This window comes from Hipposideros armiger, unplaced genomic scaffold (genome assembly GCF_001890085.2).
Source record: "Hipposideros armiger isolate ML-2016 unplaced genomic scaffold, ASM189008v1 scaffold_312, whole genome shotgun sequence".
Lineage (NCBI taxonomy): Eukaryota > Metazoa > Chordata > Mammalia > Chiroptera > Hipposideridae > Hipposideros > Hipposideros armiger.
In genome coordinates this window covers 1,127,899-1,141,179 of record NW_017731662.1, presented here as the reverse complement: position 1 = coordinate 1,141,179, position 13,281 = coordinate 1,127,899, and the positions used below count along the sequence as shown (strand labels likewise).

At 47.1% G+C, this 13,281-nt stretch overlaps 1 protein-coding gene across 13 annotated transcripts in view; it reads left to right on the top strand.

Annotated features, from left to right (window-relative positions):
• ATXN7L1 (ataxin 7 like 1) overlaps positions 1-13,281 on the top strand; it is a 234,598-nt gene that overhangs the window by 165,949 nt on the left and 55,368 nt on the right. For 2 of the 13 annotated variants that reach the window (XM_019660151.1, XM_019660149.1), the window contains exon 2: positions 7,157-7,275. The exons of 9 other annotated variants lie outside the window; for them this stretch is intronic. The gene's annotated coding sequence lies outside the window, so the exon portion shown is untranslated. Of the gene's footprint in view, positions 1-6,086; positions 6,201-7,156; positions 7,276-13,281 lie in introns of those variants that run through there. 2 more of the 13 variants (XM_019660156.1, XM_019660155.1) reach the window with 2 other exon arrangements.

Genomic DNA, 13,281 nt, shown 5'->3' with positions numbered 1-13,281 from the left:
GGGAAGGGGAACAGACAAGTTGCTGTCCTTTTGTTCTTCAGTCTAGTTGTGGAGGACATCGCTTCACTGGCCCATGTTGGTATTATCATTGCGCTTTTCCCGTGTGAGGCAGTCACTCGCCGGCCATTGAACGGCTGCTCACGGCAGCTCACAAAAGCTCACGCCAGCTGCCAGCCAGTCCCACTGCAGCCTACACCGTCCCTGGTGACTCACGGCAGCCCAGCTCCAGGTCGAGCTGTTGTTCAGCATCTTAGCTGTAGAGGGAGCAGTGTCACTGGTCCTCATGTGGGATCCACCCTACCCCAGCGTGACCTCATCTTAACATCTGTAACTGTGCTATTTCCAAATAAGGTCAGGGGGGGGGGGGATGGGGATTGGGACTTCAACATATGACCTTGGGTGCAGAATGCAGCTCATAACACCAATCAACTAAGCCTGGTCCTGCCTCAACCCTGTAAGTATCAGAACACGGCAGTAACTGCCATGTAGAGATTCATCTGTGACTCGTTCCTGCACATGTGAGTGTACAGAACCAGGCACTGTCTCCTGTGTGGGTACGTCATCAAGGAAATGCAATGCGAGAAAGAAAAGAATATGTTCAGAAGTCACCAATGGCTATGAAAGCCTGAGTTGGCGTTCACGTGTCCTGGGATGATTTTTAGGTGACTTCAGCAGCCCACCTGCCTTGAGGGGAGACTGTTTTCAGGTAGGGTGACTGAGAGTAGCTTGCAGACCACTGGGCTCCAGAATTCATCCGACAGAAATTGTTACCTTCCCTCTGGGCCTCTCCCTTCCAGTGGCTTTCCGAGCAAACTCCCTTGTCTCTTAATAGATTCATTGGCATGGTCCACTCAGTGTCTTGCCAACAATGCTATGTATATATACTTAAAATCTGCCCTCAGTGTTCATTGCCCCTGGAAGTTGGGAAGCCAGCCTTACATGGATTAGGAGAGGAGAATTTAGCCAGCTATTGCATCACATTTTAACTGCTGCTCTTTTCCCAGGAGCATGTGGTAGGCCGTGCCAGTGCTTCTTTCTCCCTCTTCCCTTGCTATGGGACATTTTTGACCCTGAGATGCTAGAGGCCTGCAGGTTAGCCTCTGACAGCCTTTTGCAAAAATTTCTTTCCAGATCTTTTCTCAATGAAGATCATTTCTTCCCGGAGGTAGACATCCTCAGCTGAGACAGGAACAGGGTTTCTGGGGGGCTGCCCTGAAAACAAAGATCCAAAAGCCTGGTGTTCTTAGAAACTGCCATTCAGGACAGAAACCCAAGGATTAGTTGGGGTCAAGCCACAGGGGACCTAAAAGCAGCCCTCCCAGCCCTTCATTACCTGCCAGATCTCTGATGCAGATTACTCAGGTCCTGGTCTCAACAAGGTGACGACAGAGAGACTGTTTCTGCAGGCTTGTGGGAGAATCCCACCAGCATCTGAGATGAGAGAAGGCGATTGCTGCTGGGAGAGCAGACCAGAAATCTGCTCCATTGCAACAGTCCAGGGGCTTTGGGCTGAACAACTGCCTCCTGGCAGCCGGAGTGCAGCTGTAGGTTCTTCCTTAGTTTAACAGGCAGGCTTCTACCAATGGAAATGGTATCTTTTAGAGACTTGTAACAGTAATAATGGTAATACTCTTTTTTTGTTTGTTTGTTTCGCCTGACTCAACTTTTAAACCTCTTACATGCCTGATCTCATTGACTCCTCCCTCTAGCCCTGGAAAGGCAGATATTGTTAACCTTAGAGCATCGAAATTCCAGAATGAGAGCCAGGATTCAGACTCCAGCTCTTGGATGCCAGTGCTCCTTCTATTGATTTCAGCTGCCTAATGTCTGTAGTTGGATGCCAATAAGGAGAGTAGTTTGTCTGGGAATTGGAAAACCAGTTGTTTTTCTATTGTTGTGGTTCTTGTAAGTTATTAGGGCAACATTTGATAGCTCACTGTGTGCAGTGCGCTGCTCTAAGAGTTTTACACTTAGTGTCTTCAACCACTCGTCGGAGGGGGACTAGTGTTAGCCTTATGAGATCCTCACCAGGCAAGATGAAGAAATGTGGGCTGAGTGACGCACCTGCCCTGAATGGCACACTTCAAAGTGTCACACTTCAAAGTGCTGTTCACAGGTCATTGCCACACTGGGGGACGTGTCAAGGTGCACACTTGGCACTGTCCTCTTCCACGTTATAAATGAGGATTTGGAAGAGGCATGGCATTATCAAGTTTTCAGGTGGTAGATTTGGGAGGGAGAGCAGGCTGGAACAGCAGACTGACTCCAACAAGATATTTTCAAAGGATGCCTGTGGATAAGACAGCAAAGTGTATGAAATGACGGGTGATGCAGCCATCAGGAGTGAAAAGTCTAGATTGGGTCTTTAGCTGCATTAATAGGAGGAAACAGCTAGGAGCTGCTCCAACTCCATCTGTAATGTTCGCCCTTCTGAGTTCCACAGTTTAGGGAAGGACAGTAAGAGCCAAAAAGGACCCAGAGATCAGGAAGAATAGTGAAAACGACATTTTGTGTGGAATGGTTAAAAAAGACTTCTGGGGTTACATTTAACATGGAAAAAGATTCCGAGGACCAAATATTTGGCAAGGTGCCATGGAATGGGAATCGGACTGGTTCAAGGTGATGCCCTTAGGGCAGAAATGGGACTGCTATGCTGGCATTACAGAGCAGCTCCGCTGAGGGAAGAACTCTCGCCTGGTGTGCACCTGGAAGGCACCGTCCACTCAGGGGCCTGTAGTGGACCAGCCAGGCTGGGCAGCCCCCTGGCTGGAGTGCTGAGGAGGTGATGACAGTCCTGGAAGTGGGCTGATGGGTTAGCTGAGAATGGTTACCTGTGGGACTTCTTCCTGCCTGTTAGGAGTCTGTTACTCTGTACTACTTCAAGGTCTAAGACCTGAGCCCCGTTGGTGAAAATGCCAGCTGTACCAGGTTTGAGGGGGCTGCCAGAGGGGAGCTGGGCCTCAGTGTGCCATTGGTAAATAGCTGTTGCAGTCTGCCCCTGTGTGCGCTCATGCACGTGCTGCGCACAGTATTGTTTCAGACCAGTTAGCACTTCGTGGACCTGCATTGGCCGTGTTTAAGAGCTGCTCTCAAAAAAAGAAAAAAGAGCTGCTCTCTTAGAGTACCTGTATGCTCCATCCTGCTGACCGCCTTAATTACCTTAACTTAAAAATTAGCTCTTTTAAGTGATTCCAAGAAGGGCTTTAAATGTAACTCTCAGTTATCCTGAAACTGATTGTTCTGTTTATGGGTTGTCCTGGCCCTTACATTCTGCAGGGTTGTTTTTTTTAATGAGGTGAAATTCATATAACATAACATTAACCATTTTCAAACGAACAATTCAGTGGCTTTGAATACGAGTGCATTCAGTGTTGTGCAGCCACTAACTATTTTGTCTAGTTCCAAATGTTTCATCACTCCAAAATAAGTTCATGCCCATTAAGTGTTTAATTCCCCTTCCCCAGCCCCTTGGTCCCTGGCAACAACCAACCTGCTCTCTGTCTTTATGGATTTGCCTATTCTGGACAATTCAAATAAATAATGCATATAATATGCAACCTTTTGTTTCTGGCTTCTTTTCATTTGCATGTTTTCTAGATTCTTCTATGTTGTAGCAGGTATAGTACTTCATTCCTTTTTAAGGCTGCATAATATTCCAGTGTATGTATATATAGACCACAATTTGTTTATCCATTCATCCATTGATGTAGACTTGGGCTATTGCAAATAGTGCTGCTATGAACATTCGTATACAAGAATTTGTTTGAGTATCTGTTTTCAGTTCTTTTGGACATATACCTAGGAGTAGAATTGTTGGATCATGTGGTAATTCTATGTTTAATATTTTGAGGATCCACCGTACTGTTTTCCGCAGAGGCTGCACCATTTTACATTCCCACCGACAGTGCCCAAGGGTTCCAATTTGTGGGTTTTGGTGGGGGTTGGGTTTTGTTTTGTTTTTTATTTAATAGCCATCTTAGTAGGTACGGAGTGGTATCTTATTGTGAATTTGATTTGCATTTCCCTAATGACTAATGATATTGATCATCTTTTCATATGCTGTTGGCCGTATGTATACTTTCTTTGGAGAAATGTGTGTTAAAAAGTCCTTTGCCCATTTTTTTGATTGGGTTGAGCCTGCCTGTTTTTGTATTTAGAATTAAGGTTCTAAACGTCCTGCTCCTCAGATGCTAGAGCAGTATGAATGTTGCATCTTCTTATCTTAAGCCACCTGTTTCCTGAGAACCTTGGCTTACTACCTTGGCTCACCTACTTACTACCTTGGCACCTAAGGTGAGGTGAACAGGGTGAAGGAGGCAGGGAGGGTGTCTCCCGAAGGACCCAAAGGCTCTGGGAGAGCTAGCCATGGCAGCCATTCACATCTCTGTCTTCCAGGTCTTTCTGGAGCTCTCAGGAAACAGATTCTAGGAAAGCTGTTCACATTTGTCTCTGGAAAAGGCTCAGGCTCCCAGGCCACCTGTGTTTCTTCTAAGTATTGCAACACCCAGCAGGCCTGCACTTGACTCTGAGTAGGGGAAGTGTGCCTGCGAGCCTTTGCCCCGCTGGCGGAGGGTCTCACAGCCGTACCTTCAGGAGCAGGCTGTCTCTGGCCAGAGCTACAGATGACCTAGAAAGGAAGGCTGGATGCTGCCTCCAGCGGACTGGGTCAGGTGGGTGGTCAGGTCACACCCCTCATTCCCACTGGCTCCATTCCAAAGTAATGAAATTGTAGAAACCAGTTCTGCTTTGCCAACTAGCACAGCCCCCTCAGAAAATCCTTCAGAAACTGATTAATTCTCCATCCTGGGAAGAAACTCTACAAAAGGGGAAAAGGAAGCCAAAGCCTTGCTCTGAATAATTCTTCTGTGGGAGACTCACTGTCTCTGGCTTTGGTTACGTTGTCCCGCTGCTGACAGGATGGTCCCAACCTGAGACAGCCTCACAAAGGCAAGGTGGCACTGTCCAGCTTAAGTGGCATGATTTGAGATGATGCCATCTCCCCACAGTCTGAAATGCTCCATAAGAGCAATACTTCTGGGTCGTGGACGCTTTTGTTTCTTAACGGTGTGCTTTTATTTTCCCTTATTAAAAAGGCATAAACTCCGTAGCCAGGGCCAACCAAAGATTTATCAGGAAATAGCCAGATTTTACAAAGAAATGTTAGATGAAGCACAGGCGAGATTCTAGTAGAAGATCAAGTTGCCCAGAACACACTCTACCACTGGGTTTTGGTTTTTTTTTAAATTGAGGTGAAATTCACTTAACAATTAATCATTAATCATTTTAAAGCACACAATTCAGTGGCACTGAGTCCATTCACAATGTTGTGCAACCATCACCTCTACCTAGTTCCAGAACATTTTTATCACCCCCACAAGAGACCCTCTCTACCCATTAAGCACTTACTCCCCGCTTCCTTCTTCCTGCAGCCCCTGGCAATCACTAATCTGCTTTCTGTCTCTATGGATTTACCTGTTCTGGATAGCTCATATCAATGGAATTGTACAACACGAGACCTTTTGTGAACCATGGCTTTTTGGGTTATTTTTTACACTCCCTCACCCCTTGCCAAGAACAGGGCATACACTTTTGAAAATATCCAGAATGAATGGAAACTCCCTGCTTGAATTAATAGTTAAAATATCCCACAAAAGTATTCTTCATTCTTTGTAATGATGTTTCTACTCTCTCCAAAGCCAGAGTCCTAGATATTGTAGTGAATGGACTCTGCCCGTCAGGATGGACAGGCCCTGAGGGAAGGGGGAGTGGAAAGCCCTGAGGCTCCTGCAGGCTGCCGGCTCCAGGCCAAGGGGCACAGCAGCCCCAGGAGCTGGGGCCCAGCAGCCTGCACGTGGCCATTACGCTGCGCTGCGGGCTGCAGGGAGTCCTGGCCCTTCCCCGACAGGGACCCTGATCAGCCTCAGAAGAGCCCGCTGCCTCTGACCGCCCCTTGTGTGTGCCGTTCAGGAAAACCCAAGTTCATCTGCCAAATTCAGGATACAACCCTGACTGTTCCGGGCTTTTCTTTCTGCCTTTCCCTAATCGCATCTGGGCGTGCTCTCTTAAAGGGGAAGTGGTGCGTTCTGACTGGCCAGGGCCCTCTGCCAGGAGCCAGGAAACGTCTCCCACGAGTCGCATTGCCCAGCGTGTCACGGGCTCAGCCTCCTTAACCTAACGGCAAGGCTGCCTCCCCGGGATGTGTAAGTGTGAGCACAGGGCACATTGGCCACACAGGATGGCGTGGGGCTGGGCCCAGGTCACAGAAGAGAGAGCCTGGCAGGCGGAGCATGCTGTCAGCCCACAATCCAGTTAGCAAGTCCGAGCTTTAGCAGAGATGGTGCCTGGGCTTGTGGGCTGGTGCCAGAGCAGAAACAGGGCTGAGGCTTGGAGTGGGGAGAGGAGCTGCCTCAGAAAGAGGTCAGGAGTAGGAGGTTGGGTTGGGGACCGGTCTATTTTGGACAGCCTTTCTGGAGGCGCAAGCCTCAGGGCCTGGGCAGGAGTGCAGTGGAAATTTTTACAGCACACCTCTCATAGCACCAGGAAGCCAGCTGTCGTGAACCTCACCGACCCGTCATTCTACTTCTCTGCATTTATGTGCAACTCCAACTACATTCTATGCATTTATTTCTTCAGCAATTATTTTTCTTTGTCATTTGTATATGTAATTTGTGTGAAGAGATGCTTCAGGCCTCTTATACTCGAACTGTAAAAATTGCTTGAAACTAGTGACCTGTATTTTTCCTTCTGTCCTATTCGTGGATGGTCCTGGGTCCACTGTGTGCACGCGGTGGGCCCTGAGAAAATGGCAGTGGCCAGCCCACTAGGATGATCGGCAGTGTACCTGGCCTGGTTTCTAGCTCAGGTGTAGTTTCCTGTGTGCCTGTGGAAAGCTCCCACATGCTGATACATGCAGTCAGTTACTAACTCAATGCCACAAGTGAGTTAAGTGATGCTGTTTTAGACGCCTTTCTGCCCTAGTTTTTTGTTTGTATGATGTTGATGATTGATCTTAAATCATGTAAAAAGCTTTGTTTTCACCAAAATAATTCAGACCGTTTGCTCCTAAAGAAGGGGGCAGTGGGGAACAGAAGGAGGCTAGAGAGGGTGAGGGGAAAGTGTGGGGCAAGTGTGTGTCTCTCTACACATATATTGACAGGGCACAACCACACCCTATTTCAAGACAACTTCCTGTTTGCCACTGCCAACTGCCACTCCAAGGAGAACAGAAATGGTTCCGTTATTAGTGGCTGCTGCAGGACCACGACAGCCTGTGAGGTGAGTGGCTCTGAGTGACACTGTGAGCTTAGCCATGCGTTGAGACTTTGCACCTTCCATTGTAGGAGGTACAGCTGGGCCCTGCACTCTTGAAATTGTTCGTTGGTTCACATAGAAATCAAGCAGTGGTGGCCTCTCCTTGATCAGCCGTTGTTCCTTGAACAATGTGCTCCCATAGGATTCTTGTAGATGGAACAGTTTTAATTCAGGGACAGGGAGAAGGCAGGGAACTGTCCACTTAGGAAAGCTACTACTTGTATTTTGTTTTCATCTACATTTTCATGTATGAGGGGAGCTTATATGAAGTGCCTAACAGTGAGTTCGCACTACAGTAACCCCCTTCCATGTGTTATCAATTCTCACAACACTTACTTCTTCAACAGTGAATATAGTGAATGCCTATTAGGGCGAGACCCTGGGCTAAAAGCCAGGGATTAAAGACTGAACCAGACACCTGCCCTCGAGGTATGTCCAGTGACAGTGCACCTAGCCCAGTAAACCTGTGATCACAACATGTAACGTGTGTTAAGATGGCGCCCTCAGTGTGCTGTAGGGGTACCTTCCCATTAGTAACCCTCTGATGTGGGCATTATTGTTCCCATTTTTATAGGTAATGAAACTGGGGCGCAGGGGGTTAAGTTATTTGCCCAAGTCACAGAGCTAATGAGTGGCAGAGCTAGGATTGAAGCCCAGATCTGTGTGATTCCAAACATAGCAGTGTTTGGTCCATATTTCCAGTGACTCCCAACACTGGGACAGAGCATGAGAATCACCTCTGGATCTTTAAAAAAATGCAGGTTTGGGGGCCCTGGCCCTGCTGTCCCAGGAGTGAGGAGCCCTCTGCTGCAGCGGGTGGCCTCTGAGTGTAAGTGTGGCCCAGGCACTTTCTCCGCTCATGTATCAGGGTCCTCCCTCCCTGCCCTGAGGTGTGGGCAGGGCTTTTTAATAAGCTTAGCTCAAGGTACCTAGATAAGGGCTCCAACACTTCCTCAAGACAGCATTGGGAAGTCAGTCCTGCTGTTCAGGTATTTTAGATATTAGGAATCCCCATTCATGTATCTTCTCCCCAAAGATCCCTCAGCCTATGCCTCCCGCTTGGTGCAGCTTCGGCTGCCTGTCACACCTGCCCCTTTGGTGCCCCGTGGGCAGGGATGATGTCAGCTGTGCCATCTTATTAAGGTAAGGTAGAATCCAACAGCTTATTCTAAAACTGGAAGCCACCTCTTTTCACCCAAGCTGTGGTGGATCCTATGTTTAAACTCGTGTGACTTGCGCAGTGAGTTTGCCAGGCGGTTGTGACGGGAGGTCACGCTGATGGAGAAGTTAGCACCATGCTGGTGGAACTCCTTGTCAACCCCTCCACTACCTTGTTGGCTCCAGTCACAGGACCACGGGACCAGCTGGGGCAACCGAAGGCCTCGTGTTATTAAGAGGATAGGGCTCTGGCTGCAGGCAGAGCCACAGGGCTGGTTACTAACCTCGGGTCCTCCAGGCAGCAGCCTTCCTCCCAAGAGGGAGCCTTTCTCTACGCTCAGGTGACCAAGTCATGGCCACCCAGGAGCTGGGGAGTGTCTTCCCACCCTGAGGGAGCCCTCTGCAATGACAGTGCCTATCTTATCACCATTATATCCCAGGGCCCAGCACATGATACGTGCCAACACATGATACGTGCCAAGGAAATTCTTTAGAAAAATGAATGAATGAATGAATGAATGAATGAGGTTTGACCTCCACCATGTTCTTCTCTCCTTCCTACCTTTGCATTTGCATGTGTTTTCTCCCCTTTGCCCTCTCTAGTTAAGGATGTATGTTGTTGTTATTGTTTGTTTTTATCGTTTTTCTCAAATGGACTTAAACAGCTTTAACAAAAACAAAGTCTATTAAGCAATCCATCCTGTATCCTGCCCTTTTTTCATCTATCTATATTACATATTTAAGGGCCGGCCGAGTGGCTCAGTTGGTTAAGAGCTCGCTCAAGAGTTTGAGCTCTGAGCAACAGCGGTTCGAGTCCCGGCCCGAGCTGAGCAGCCGCTGAGCTGCCAACAGGTGGCAGGATGGCTCAGCTTAAAAAAAAAAACTTATATTACATATTTACATATGTAATATACATGTTAAAGTTTTACGTTTTTGTAAAGTAATGACATGTTTACATATTTTCATGATATTTTTCATTTTATTGTGGATTTGGATTTTCATGTATTAGGGGAGCTTACATGAGGTGCCTGCTGTGAGTTGGCACTGTGGTGCCATGTGTTATCTGTCCTCACAACAGTAGACTCACTCAACAGTGAGTGCCTATTAGGGCGAGACCCTGGGCTAAACGCCAGAGATAAAAGATTGAACAAGACACCTGCCCTTGACATTTTCTTAGATTGGAGATAACCCTCGTAGTTTTCATTTTCAGTTGTTTTATTATAGATCACTCAGGTTATTGCGGTATTTTTCTTACTACTTTAATTACACTGTTGAGAATATCTTGAAATTTTTTGGCGGGGGAGGGAGATATTTCCTTGAGGTCTATTTTCCAGACTAAAATGACCGGATTACGAGATCAAAGTCTGTGAATGTGTTTTAGTTCCTGTTATCACCAGGTTGCTTTTCAAAGAAATGTCATCCATTGAAAGTACCCCCAACAGTGTGGACATGTGCTTGTTTCCCCAGAGGTCTTTATTTGCTGTGGTTTTCTTTCTTTTGGCTAGGTTAGGTGTCTGGTGAGGGCATCCTTGGGGGCTGTTGGCAATATTTCAGGGCCCTGGAAAGTCCTTGGGACTCAGCAAATCCTACTGAGCAGTGGTTGATGCCAGAAATTTGCACCTTAGTATAAATAACCAATAGAAGAGCAGGTGGGAGGGAGAATGCTACCAAGTGGGAGAGATAAGGAGGATCTCATATTCTCTAACTTCAGAGTGGTGGGAAATGCTGTGTCAGGAATCGTCATAAAAGTTGTGTTGCTCAAGTGTAGAGGAAAGAGAACATCCCAGCAGGGAGGCATGGTGGAAAAGGCACTGGCTCCTGGCAAAGCAGACCTGGGCTCTCCTCCCAACTGCCAAGGTCTGCATGACTTTGGCCTTGTTTCATAATCTTGCTGAGCTTTAATTTCCCATCTCTAACAAGGAAGCTAAGAGTATCCGCTTTGTGGGGTTGTTGGGTAGATGACATGAGCCGGTAAGTGTAACAGTAGCTTGCACAGTGCCTGACCCATAGTAGGCACTCAAGAAATGCTGCTTCTCTTCCTAACTGAATGAATCAGCACAGAATGACAGAAAGATGACTAAGGACTGAGCATGTGAACCACCGGCCCACACTGGCATTTGTCAGGGCTTCAGACGTGCGTGTTGCCTGGCAGTGGATGGGAGATGAGGGGAAAAGGAAGACCTAGTGTAAGCCAGTTGGTGACAGGCACCCATGCTGTCAGGAACACCTCTCCAGCTGCAGGACCCCGATAGCTTTTAAAGAGGCACTCCAGCCTGAGGAGGGGGTGGGCACTCCAGAGAAGCCCACAGGCACTCCTGGCACACGAGCTGCTTGGCACGCCCGCCTGCCACTCACGGCCTGCTTTAGTCACTTTGCTTTCCTGTCTCTTCATTTTCTCCCCCGCTGAGGAAGACTGATTCAATATCCCTCCTCTGACCACCAGGTCACTATAGTTATTGTCTAACTACAATCGTGGCAAATGAGACCACAAGCTCAGATTTCAGCCCCTGCTCCTCCAGGCAAGCCTGCAGGCAAGTTTCTCAAACGCAGTTAGCCTCAGTTTCCACAGATATAAGCTGGAGAAATACCTGCCTCCCCAAGTGGTTTCCGCATGATTCCCTGTGCTGAGGTCTGTGCACTGCCCCTCACGCTCCAGCTCCAGTTGACTTTTGGAAGAAGGTTCTTGGAATTCCGGGTTGCCCTTTATGGAAAGCATCCTGACCGCAGCTACTAAAGCAGATAGAATCCATTGATAAAATAGAAGCTAGCTAATGATTTGCCAGGCACCTGCCCTCGGAGGTGGGGGCTGAAGGAGACTCATTGCTGTCAAATGAGAAAGCCAGGTGCCAGCCTAAGCCCGAGTGAGCTGACATAAACCATGGTGGGCCACGAGTGATTGTGGTGTTCAAAGTCTGTTAGGGGATTGGCCCCTTAAAAACCATATTGGAAAATTCTCAACGAGTTCTTTCTAAAACTGGTACAGGGAGCCACCTTGGGCATTGGCAGCCGACTCAGCCATTCACGAGGTATCTGCTGAGGTTTTAAATGCAGGACATTGATGCTGTGAGTATGAAATATCTCAGTGAATAAGCACAGTAGGGGGAGGGGCTCTGAATTTGTACTGAAATGGATGGAATTGCCTGAGAACCTGGTGGGTTTTACCTGTGAAGAGGAAGGGCAGAAAACTGTGGAGACATGAGATCTCCCCACACCAAACTGATTTTTAGAATGCTGAGAGTCGGGGTCTCTAAGGGCCCCCACTCAGCTGGTCCCCAGGATTGTGCCCTGGGGTCACACATGGATGGTTAAGGCATATATGGTAAAGCAGGGTTTTAAGACAACCAGCTGCTGAGGCCTTGGTCTGGACTTCCTGTAGTGGAAATGCAAAAAAGGATTTGCTTTTTCATTTCTTTGGTCCTGGGGTCCCCAACTCTTTGGGGTTGAGGTCTTAGGCTGTGGCATGGCCCTGCTGACTGATAACCTAAAAGCTGTGGAAACACCTAAATGGTGTTTCTTTCCTCTCCCTAGGGGAGTCAGGTGCCCTGCTGAAATGCCCAATTACCGGGGGGCAGGTGGGTATCCAGTGGGCTCTTCCTAATGATCCCATCTGCTGCAGCATCTTCTGGGATTTAAGACCACAAGCTGTAACGATATGCCCAGAGCTGATGTTTCCCAGCTCCATGACCTTCGGCAACTCATACCTCTGAGCCTCAGTTTCCTCATCTGTGGAATAGAAGATAATACTAGTATCTGTTGGGGTATTGCAAGGATTAAATGCTGCAAGGTAAATCAAGTGCTTAGTAGAGTGCCTGGCACATGGGAAAGTCTTAACAAATTATTATTACCACTAGCCAAAGGACAGAAGGGGTGAGACCAGAGGTTACTGCCCGGAGAGCACTCACTGAGGTTGTGTTTCATCTCGTAGACACTTAATTCTGCATGGTGTTCTGGCAGTGATTTTATGTTTCACTTCAGTAGGTATGTGGTACTCACATTCAACATTAGCACAATAGATTGGTTTGGTCTTTCTGTCACATGGCCTAGAAAGAAATGTGTTGCAAGAGCTATAAACTACCGCAACCTTTCACTATATCTCAAAGAAATTATCCTAAATCACTTTTTAAACAAATTGTTAAAAAAAAAACAGCTAGACAGTAAGTAGTAAGAGAGTGGCTAAATAATTTACAGCATGTCAATGATTATTACCTAGCCATATAAAATGACGCATGTGTGGAAATTAGAAATGTATAAATGGAATAATGTCGGTTGAAAAAGAATAGTCCAAAATATCCATTGATTACAGTTTTGTTAATAATCTATGTACATTAACAAAGAAGGAGAAAATTTGGAGGGATGGGTTCTTTTTCTTGCAAATTGCTTCATTCTATAAAATATTTTAACAGTGAGTGTAAAAAACAGTGTTCTATAAACTCTTTCTGGGCAGGGCAAGTGGAATTTAAATAATTATAGGAATCTACCTAAGGCAGTCCGTTGGCCAAAACAGAAAAAAATGAGTAAGCCCAAAGTAGGTGAAAGCTTATATCAGAATGATTGTAATATAAACCTGGAAACTTGACTCAGAGACACTCCACCTGCACAGCAACATCTGTTTATAAGAAACTAAGACCCTGTGTTCTCCTATCACCAGCCCACCCACCTCTCTTCCAAAAGACAAAACCCTACCCTGTAAGGTATCTACACACAGGTCTTCACAGACCAGGGAAACAGATTGAATAGGATCTTTCTGGAAAATCTCCTCACTCTGCCCTACTGGCAACATCAGTTCTATCCATTTTCAAAAGTGTGGCCGAG